At 40.3% G+C, this 10895-nt stretch overlaps 1 long non-coding RNA gene across 1 annotated transcript; it reads left to right on the top strand.

Annotated features, from left to right (window-relative positions):
- The first annotated feature begins 7180 nt into the window (after window positions 1-7180).
- On the top strand, window positions 7181-7924 carry LOC113122602 (uncharacterized). The gene is made up of 3 exons (XR_003294881.1): window positions 7181-7405; window positions 7499-7609; window positions 7905-7924. It is a non-coding gene; the product is annotated as an uncharacterized LOC113122602 (long non-coding RNA).
- The last annotated feature ends 2971 nt before the right edge of the window (window positions 7925-10895 follow it).

Here is a 10895-nt window from a genome sequence, read left to right as displayed (position 1 = left end):
TTGGTGGAGCTGCTCTGTATTATTGCCATTGGCTGAGGAAACCGCGAATCAGCAGCTGCAATGTCATCACCCATGGACCGCGCCTCCTCGCCCGATTGGCCTACCATTCAAGCTCTCCACCAACCGGCTACCCACACACCAGTATTTAAAGTGCTGTGTTCCCAGTGCTCGGGGCTGGCTGTACCTCCACATGTGCAGCTTGCCTCGTTGCTGTGGTTTTCTTTGGGCTTTGTGATTTTTTTTTTTTTTTTTTTTTTGGTCGTACATGTACATGGTAGCTGTTTTGCCATTCCTATGACTTGTTATCTGTGTGTCCCTGTAGTTGATGACCCTGAGTAAGTTGGCCTGGTCAGCCATCTTGCCCTCTTTTGTTCTAAATGCCATGTGTTTAGCTTGTAGCTGAGACTGGTTATACGTGGTACCTTTTAAGGGTTAAGGGGCCGTTTTCTTCTTTGTTTTGGTTTATTGCCTTGATTGTGCTGGATCTAGTTTTAATAGGACAAATTCTGGTGCTCTTGGATGTTTGTTGGCCACTGGCCCCATTATTCACTTTTTTTGTGTGTGTTTGTTTTAGCTCCAGAGTCTGTTACTCTCTTAGTTTTGTACTTGAGAAGCTCAATTTCCTTGTGTTCTGGAAATAAATGTCTGCTTGGCTTTTAAACAACCTGGCTACTACGTTGCTCCCTTACCTCCCCTAGACCTCTGGGTTGTAACACTGGCCCTCACAGTCTCCTCATCTAAAGCCATTTGAGCACCAGAGGGACATTGGGTCTCAATATGTCTGACACTACAAAGTACCACCACAGACTGTCCACGAGCTCACTCTGCTCCCAGACCTGTGATCTTCCCCCAGGACCCCACCTCCTGGCTCATCAAAACAACAAAACCATGAAGAGATGTGGTGTGAGCACAACTGAGGCAAAGATCATGAGAAAATAAAGGTTTAAGTTCCTGTGTAATAGAAAGAAAATGATGGGCTTCTATTTTAGGGGGGGTCTGAGGAGTTGTTAGGTCCCCATCACATCTCTGACAGAGAAGAAACAGCACTGTGTGGTGTGACCACAACTGAGCTCTTATTAGGTGTGAGACTAAATGAGTTAAACCTACATTTGTATTAAAGTTTACAATAAATCATCCACTGAAGAATGTAGGAAACATTTCAACAAGACTGTATTTTTCACATGTGCCTGGATGTTTAACTAAAACTTGTCTCTGTTGTGTCCTCACATTGTGAATGTGTATATAAAAACTACAAAGGTGTCGCTTTCTGCCCTGGCTGTGTTTGCATGCACATGTGGGAAGGCAACAAGTCTCATACCCCCCTCCCCCTTATCATGTTCCACTACAGTGACAATGCTATTTATACTAGGCCATAATGAAAGCCACAGCAAGAATGGTCTTCAGCTCTCTGCTACAAAAGCTGCTTTAAAATGAGCAGATATGACCATTGTGAAAATATGAGGGTGCATGATGACAAAAAGGCTTCAACGTAAGTCAATGTTACCAAAACTGTTAAATTTTAAGTCATCGAACCAAGAAATGTTAAATTCTATTAACATTCACCAGATCTCAAGCTGGTAACGGAGAAACAAATGAGTTCCCTCAAAATGTGCAGAGAATAAAATCTTTGATTTGAGACCAACAAAAAGTGGCAAACAATGATTCCAGACAATGTGCTATGACCAAGAAAGCTATGTCTGCCTGAAAGCTACGTAAGAGACACTATCATTTTAATCAGTAATACTACAAGCACCAGTGGCAGCACTGAGCACAATGAGTGAGCAGCACTGGACTTGGGGAGTGAGGAAGAAATTACTTGGTTTGTGTAAATGAAGAGAAGAGACTTATCTCAGTCATCATAGTCCTGAGTCCTGAGTGTAGTCACACAGAAATTACACAGCAGAGGAACAATGTAAGCTTTGTTTTACCCATAGTTTCTGATTCTGGGTTGAAATATTTCCTTGGCATAAATAATACTGTACTGTTGACAGATGACCATGAATAAGACTGATGACTGTCACATGGGCGGATCTACCAAAAAGACGATGAGGATGTATTTTAGTAACATCAGTAAATGAGCCCTTCAATAACACTGATGTAGTAGTTGTTTACCTGTAGAACCTGTTTTAGTCTTAAAGATGTGTGAACATGTAACAGAAACACAGCACAAGAGCAAATTATTCACATAAACATTTGCTTAAATCACATAACTGAAGATTCAGTTGTGTTTATGTAGCTTCTCTGTGGCCTGTTTAGAAGGAGTTTGTCACTTTATTTCATGAGCAGCTAAAACATAGAGCATCATTATGGTTTTGATTATAACATTGACTTGTAACTGCACTTCTATACTATGTTGAGACTGAGATATGCAAAATGTATGAGGTCAGTTTGAGCAGCAGTGAGCAGCCCAAAAACGAAAAACAAAAACCACCCGCCTCTTGATGTTAAATGTGCATCCTTCCATGGGCACACTTCTTTAATGGACAGCCCTTCAGTCATACGCACAATGATGAACTTTATCTTGATAACAGCTTCAATTCTCTGCAGCCTCAGTAAGAATTCTCAACTTTATCACTTATATTACTATTTTATGTTTAATCAGTAAATATAAAAACTTATTTACTTAGTGCACTCTTACTGATTTTTAATAAGAGCTATTGTTTACATTGATCGTAGTTACAAACTGTTCAATGTCTTGTCTCTGCTGTTTGTTTCAGGCTGGATCTCAGTCTCAGCTGCTGAGTCTCAGACTGTGAAGGTCCAACCTGGTGAAGAAGTCACCCTGCTGTGTCCCAACATGTCCAAATATGATGATTTGACGTTCTGGTTCAGACTGGTCAATGGGACCAAGATGGGCTGCATCTCTGTTATGTACAAAACAACTCATTATGTTTCATATTGTGATGGATTTCAAAGTGGAACATTTGAAATGAGCTCCAACATCTCTACAGTCTTTCTCAAAATCAAACAAGTGGATTTATCAGACTCTGGGCTGTATTTCTGTGGAGTTTATACAGGTGGACAGATGCTTCTCAATACAGTACATCTGAATGTTAAAGGTAAGACTAAAGTCTGTTCTTTCTTTTGATTGTTGTTTGTTGGATTTTTCCAGTAACAAATTTGAATAAACTATTAAGTCTGCCATTACTAAAATGATCTAAACCTCTTTAAAAGGAAGTGTTGGACTACATGAAGCAGACAGCAAGTGCAGAAGTAAGAGTTTGCTCAAGATTTTTATTTTATTGTGGAGCTTATTAGGCCTTTAAGTTGCAGAACTTTATAGTTATTACATTTATATTTTCACCAGGTCTCCAGACTAAAAAGACAAATTAGTCTAACATGATTATCTTTCTTGTAGCTGAGTCTGATGGAACATCAAAGCTGATAAGTGTGATCCTGGGCGGTGTGACAGTTTCACTTGTAGTGCTCATCATTGGTCTGACTGTTCAAACAGGAAACTTCAGAGAGGCACTTTTCAGAGCTACTGTCTCTTATATTTCACTTTGTTGGCCCTAGAAATTCTCTTACATTTGTCTCAATGTGCTTGAAAATGAAGAAGCTCCTGGTTTAACAGACTCTGATCAATTAACTGACCAGATATTCTGTTTTTGTCACTTAGCTAATGAAGAAGAGACTGTAGAGCAAAGTGAGGTGAGCACAACTTTTTTATATCTTTTTGAAACAGCCTGACAGAACAACAGGACTTTTGGGTCCTTCTTTACAGAAGTGCTTTACCTCAGACACATTTATATGTTGTCTGGTGTGAACAGTTCTCCTGAGGTCCTTCCCAGCATCTTCATGAGGTTATGGTCTGGGCTTTGTGTGGGCCACGGCAGAAGGCTCATCAAAAAGACTCCAGTTGTGCAAACTCCTGACTCTGATTAGCTTTTTCTGAACTAATTAGTCTTTGGGTTCACTGATCTTCACATACTCCATTACTGTGAATGTTTATTGGGAGTGTTCAATAAAGATATGAGAAATAAGAATTGTTTGTGTGTTATCAGCTGAAGCACATTGTGCTTGTCTATTGTTGTAACTTACATGAAGATCAAATCACATTTTATGGTAAATTATTGCATAAACCCAGTTAATTCCAAAGGATTCACATACTTGTTGCTGTGTACACAGAATAAATCATGTCAAGTATCCACATTAACACTAAATATTCTTTCCACAGAATCATAACAATGATGATCTCAACTACACAACAGTGAAATTTCGACCAAAACCAAAATGAGAAGAGCTGGAGCCCGATGGTACTGACTGGATGCTGCCACCAGATAAACTCAGCCATTAGTCAACTGGAACTAATGCTATCTTACATTTACAGGCTCTATGGGTTTGAACAACTGCTTGGTTAAACAATAAACTCTCTTGCCTATATATATCTCATTTTGCATTATAGATCTGATATTAACCCATTTTCAATTGTCTTTTCAATGCACAGCTTCAATTGTCAGAAACTGTTTAACTGAAAAACATAACCAGCACTTGATGGAGGAAGGGTATTTTCTAACAGTGAGAGCTAGACACAGTCTGCAGCAGCAGAGGACTGAATGACAACCAGCATATTTCAACTCAGGGTATAAATACAACTGAGGTCAAACTCAAGTCTGGTAACTTAACGCTTCATAATAAAAGACTTTGAAAGGAAAGAGTGACTACTGTCTGACTGTTTTCTGTAACAGGAAAAACAAGATTCAATTGTAAAAATGTTTTTTTTTTTTTTAACATTTATCAGGGTGGATATAGAATATAACTGATATAGCATGTGTATATGTAGTCTGACTGGTGGTGGACTGAGGAGGAATAACTCTGATTGTGTCCAGATGCTCTTATTAGAAGAGTTAGGCAGAGGCCTGCAGCATCACTTTCTTGACATAAAGACACAGCACAGTGGTCTGAACACACCTGAAGTCAATATCATGAAGTCTTTCACATCAAACATTTCTGAAAGTGAAAACTGAAAGGAAGCAGGAAAGACTGGCTAACAGAGAAACTCCAAAGCCTCCAGAGCTGTATAGAAATTTAAGAGAAAAACAAGGTCCACTGCTGTCAAATCTGATATAATGTGTGAAATGAGGCTACTGTCACATGTGGTGGTGTGAATTAAGATTGATCGGACCCTAGATACAGACAAAGCACTTTATTTATACTGGTAAGTTTAAATACTAAATTGAAGTATGTACATGGGGTGTCCAGGAACGCAGACACTGAGACAGAGTTCAGGGAAGTCCAGACACAGACAGTCTGGGAACATGGAACACGGGAGCAGAGAGAGACCATGGAGACTCAGAGGAGTGCACTCTCTTACACGGAGAACAACCAGGAGACACCGGACTCACGTACAAGCATGAAGCCAAAGAGACACAGGAGACAGGAGACACACACAGGGAAAAGGCAGGTAACAGACACAAGGAAACAGGAGCCAAGGAGACGAGAACTCAGGGAACAGGATGAAATCACATGAGGAACACATGGTGGCTGAGTGGTTAGCACTGTTGCCTCAGAACAAGAAGGTTGTGGGTTCACAACCTGGCCTTTCTATGTGGAGTTTGCATGTTCTCCCTGTGCTTGTGTGGGTTTTCTCCAGGTACTCTGGTTTCCTCCCACAGTCCAAAAACATGTATGTCAGGTTTATTGGTGACTCTAAATTGCCCATAGGAGTGAGTGTGAGTGTGTGAGGGTGTTTGTCTCTATGTGGCCCTGTGATGGACTGGTGACCTGTCCAGGGTCCCTGCCTTTCACCCGAGAGAGAGTTGCCTAGGCAAGACACATAGACACACACAGGGAGATACACCAGGGGGGCACAGGCCGACACAGGTGAAACTAATCAAAACAAATGAACACAAAGCTACTTGGGATGAAACCAGGCAAAACAGGAAATAAAACCAAACTAAAAGTCCCAAAACAGAATGTCCTGAACATGGAACAGCTACATGTCCTAATAAGAATGCAATGCATACATTTATTACAAGTGGTATTTATAAATACAAATGAAATCCATATTATAAAATGCACATTAAAGAGACAACAGGTGTGATGGAAATGTAAAACTAAGACAACCCCCAAGAAGGAAATGGTTTTCAATGAGTTGGCCACAGACAAATGATCTCTCCTGATCTTTCCTGTCTGATACTTCTCAAGTTTTGTGTTTGCTCGTGTCCTTGTCAGTACTGGTGGTATTAAAGATTATTGCTTCTACACAACTGTCTGACACTGTGAGCAACATGAGGACAAAGTTCATCAACTAAAGGTGAGAATATTTATTGAAGCTTTAAAGTTTTATCTGCATCAGAATATTGTTTGGAAGCTTGTCTTCCACTGGATTTCATGTGGAAAACATTTTATGCACTAACCATAAGTTTGCTGACTATTATCTCAACATTGGTACCTGATCTCAGAGAAGAGTCCAGAAAATATTTGAAACATTAAATTCACATCAGACATTTCATCTGTTCCTAAAAGCGACTTCTGTTGTAGAAGTTAGATGGTCTAAAGAATACATACATAATATTGTGCATCAACACTTTTTTTCCTGAAAGCATTTCTGTGCTCAGTTTAAAAAAGAAGCACACGCCCAACCCCTCATTTGAAGCAGCCTTACTGGAGCACAGTTCAGTCACGGACATTGCTGTGCTATAGTAATACACACCATGGCAAACTTTGCCTTGATAACAGCTATAAGTCTCTGTAGACTAAGTAAGTATTGCCACTGGATTTCTCTGAGTTTTATTTATAACTCTGCCAACTTTAACCCAAAACAACCCTAGCATTTCAGTCATTTTAACTTTATTTCAATGGATTCTTAAATGTCTTGTCTCTGCTGTTAGTTTCAGGCTGGATCTCAGTCTCAGCTGCTGAGTCTCAGACTGTGAAGGTCCACCTTGGTGAAGAAGTCAACCTGCTGTGTCCCAACATGTCCAAATATGATGTTTTGACATTCTGGTTCAGACTCGTCAATGGGACCAAGGTCAGCTGCATCTCTGTTAAATACCCGGCTAATGCAGTTGTTTCATACTGTGATGGATTTCAAAGTGGAACATTTGAAATGAGCTCCAACATCTCTACAGTCTTTCTCAAAATCAAGCAAGTGAATTTATCAGACTCTGGGCTGTATTTCTGTGGATTTTATATAAATGGTCATCCTACTTTCAGTGTAACACGTTTAAATGTTAAAGGTAAGATTACTGTATATTCTTTTGTTCTTTTTACTCCTTTTTTCTTGGTCATTTCCTCTAATGATGCAAACATATATTCATAACTTTATTGATACCTATATGTAAAATGTTCCTACTTGAAAATAAAAATGTGATGAAGATACAAATCTGCCAAAATAAGATGCAAACTAAATTTATCTCTATTTCATTGAAAGGGGACAATGAATTTGATGATGACATGGATGGTAAGTATCAAAGTGAGTTTCCTCACATTGTGCAGAGCCATGTCCTAAGCATCAGAGGAAACATTTAATCCAACTAAATGATTTCTGTTGTAGAAAAGTCTGATGAAACAACCAAGCTGATGGGTGTGATCCTTGGTGGTGTGACTGTTTTCCTTTTCATGGTCATTTTTGGTCTGGTTGTTAAAATCTGGAAACTTCAGAAAGGTACTTCAAATTCTTCTGTCCTCCTCTTGTTTAAACATCTTTTGTTTCAGTGTGGTATCACTTTCTAAGGAAGTGCCTTTTTAAAGTGGTTGATGGTCAAGAAGTAATTCAGGTAACCTGCTGATGATTACCTGGTTACAGTGTTCGTTTTCTTAGTTTATCATGTCAGCATTTGAGAATTTGCATTTAAAACCCATGGAAATGTCAGTTTGCAGATACTTGTCAGAAAGTTGTACCCAAAGATCTTACACTGAATGTACATTATCTGACCTGGTGTCTTATTTCTGTCACTAAGCCAATCATGAAGAAAATAACGCACAACGGAGCAAGGTGATTCCAGCTTCAAGTTACTTTTATAACATGATTAAACATGTGAAGTCATTGCTTAGTTTTTCTCTCAAACTATATGAGATGACTGCCTAAAATACCCACTATATTTACAGAATCGGGATTCTGAGGAATTAAACTATGGAACAGTGACTTTTGGTCCAAGAGCAAGAAGAAGAGAGATGGAGCCAAATGTTGTATACGCTGCAACCAGATAGATTCAGGAGGCAAATGAAACTGCAGCTCAGGGTGGAACTGGTGCCTCACTAAGCTGCTGTTCATATAAGATTTTTACAAAAGAATATAGAGAAGTCTGTTTTTAAACTCTTATTGTCAAAATATCAGCCTTAAACACTGAAATGGCTACACATGTAATAAAAAAATCAAAACTAATATTTTTACGTGTGATGACTTTTGAACAGATCTTAAATTGTGTTACATTAAAACAGGCCCTTGTTTACTAGCATTTCACACTTGAAGTGAGTGGGACATTAACCCTAACAAAGTGACATGTTTTCAGACATGCACTAAAACACTGCTAGATGTTTATCCTGGTGAGCTGCATGTAAAAAAACAATTGTCCAAGGGACATGGACCAGACATAAGCTGGACTTTGCTCCTAAGTGATCGGTTGTCATCATTTGAGCACTGGGACAATTCCTGGTGGCCTGCAGGCAATAACATAGCAGATGGATAAATGGTAAATGTTTTATATTTGTAGAGTGCTTTCCTACACTCAGGTGCACTCAAAGCGCTTTTACACTATTTGCTCATTCACCCAACCGCTCACACAGGTTGAACAGCCACTGGGGACAACTCTGGGTTCAGTGTCCTACCCAAGGACACTGAACCCAGAGTGTGGACTAGTGAAGATGGATCAAACCACCAGACCTTTGGTCTATGACTTGCTCTGTCACCTGAGGTACAGCCAGCCCCAGATAAGTGGACGAACTGTCTGAACCCTCACATCAAATGAGACTTTCAGTCTTGATGCAGTGCCTAAGACTGATAGCTCCCATAGCAACCATACTGCATAGAAACTATAGTACATAGCAACAGCCCACTGCATGTCTGCCAATATCACAGTCAGAGCGGCCTGAGATGAAGTCAAACCCCCGGCCTAAATCAATGTTTCAGTTTGGTTCAGTCAGCCAATGGCAATTAACATTAGCAATAGCAACGGCGCGTATGTTTTTGTCCATTTTATTTTGTAATAACGACAATGAAGATCTATAGGGGGAAAAAAACTCACCTATTAGGTGCGTAGGGACCTACTGACCTATATAAATAGAACTGGCATACATAGTAAGACAACAGTCCAACCGGGTGTCTGTGTTGTGTATCCCGCTCTGGCTGCATGTGTTAACAAGTCCAGACTATATCTGGACTGGTGTGACATTGTCCGGACTTTATATTTTAACACTGAAATATTTAATTCACGCCGACTCTCTGACCTGTGTCACTCATCAGAATAACGATGTGTGTGTGTGTGTGTGTGTGTTTGTGTTTTACTCTTCTCCGCTTCTGCCTTTTTCCTCTCTGCAGCTGCTCACCATGTGACCAGGAGCTGCTGCAAACAGCTGCACCACTAAACCTAACTAATCAAATACATTTATTGCCAACGATTTTAATAATCAATTTTTATTGATAATCTTGATTAGTTGTTGTAGCCTTACAAATAATAGGTTGAAAGGAAACAGTGACGACTGTCTGACTTTTTTCTGTAACAGGAAAGACAAGCTTCATGTTGTTTTAAAAAAAATCATCTTTGGGGCTGCTGGTGGTGTAGAGGTAGTTGCACCCGTCCATATATGAAGGGGACGCCGGTTTGGCTCCTGAGCTGGCCGTCATATAACCTGCATGTTTTCCTTTGTTCTCTCCAATAATTTCCTGTCTCTCTCCACTGTCCTATCAAATAAAGGCAAAAACTGCCCCAAAAACAATTATGAAAAAAAAAAAATCATCTTTATCATCATCATCATCAATCAATCATGTTTAATGAGACAAATGCCTAACGCTACTCGCAAAAAAAACACTGTGGTCATTTGAGAAGGGGCAGGCATTTCAGCTTCGCACCTCCATTGCTATGACCACCCACCCACGTTCAGGTGGTACTGAATTGTAGTGGATAATGACCAAGTTCAGTTGAGTAGAGTAAAGCCGAGTAGTGCTAAAACTGTGTAATGGAAAAGGGGCATAAGTGCTTTCTGTCTGACTGGTGGTGGACTGAGGAGGAATAACTCTGATTGTGTCCAGATGCTCTTATTAGAAGAGTTAGGCAGAGGCCTGCAGCATCACTTTCTTGACATAAAGACACAGCACAGGGGTCTGAACACACCTGAAGTCAATATCATGAAGTCTTTCACATCAAACATTTCTGAAAGTGAAAACTGAAAGGAAGCAGGAAAGACTAGCTAACAGAGAAAATCCAAAGCCTCCAGAGCTGTATAAAATATTTATAGCAGGGCTGTCCAACTCCAGTACTTGAGGGCCATTGTCCTGCCCACTGCTGATTACCTGGATCAGGTGTGTTCAGCCAATCAGAAGCTAAAGGGGTAGAGTGGGGGGACAAAAGTGAATCAACAAGTTGTAGTATTTGTTCCCTTGTGCCAGGAGGAACAGGGGTAGCACTGTGAGATCTGTACACAAATGATCTCCAGCAGCTACTGGTGTCCATGATTCTGACCAAACTGTCAGAAAAACACAGCATGAGGGCCACCATCCTATAGTTCAAACTGTGCTCACAGCACAGCAGAGTACAGCTCAACTGGTATTCAGCAGAGAACATCAGAATTGGCAGGTTCTACATTAGTGGCCCTGACAGAGTCTTGAGATGCCATGGTGAACATTATGCTGCCTGGACCATTGAGTGTGACCAATCTGCTGGTGGGTCAGTGATGGTCTGGGGAGGCATTTCCTTGGAGTGCTGCACAGAGCTCCATGTCTCTGACTGCTGTCA

This window comes from Mastacembelus armatus, chromosome 18 (genome assembly GCF_900324485.2).
Source record: "Mastacembelus armatus chromosome 18, fMasArm1.2, whole genome shotgun sequence".
Lineage (NCBI taxonomy): Eukaryota > Metazoa > Chordata > Actinopteri > Synbranchiformes > Mastacembelidae > Mastacembelus > Mastacembelus armatus.
This window is presented reverse-complemented; position numbering and strand designations above follow the sequence as displayed.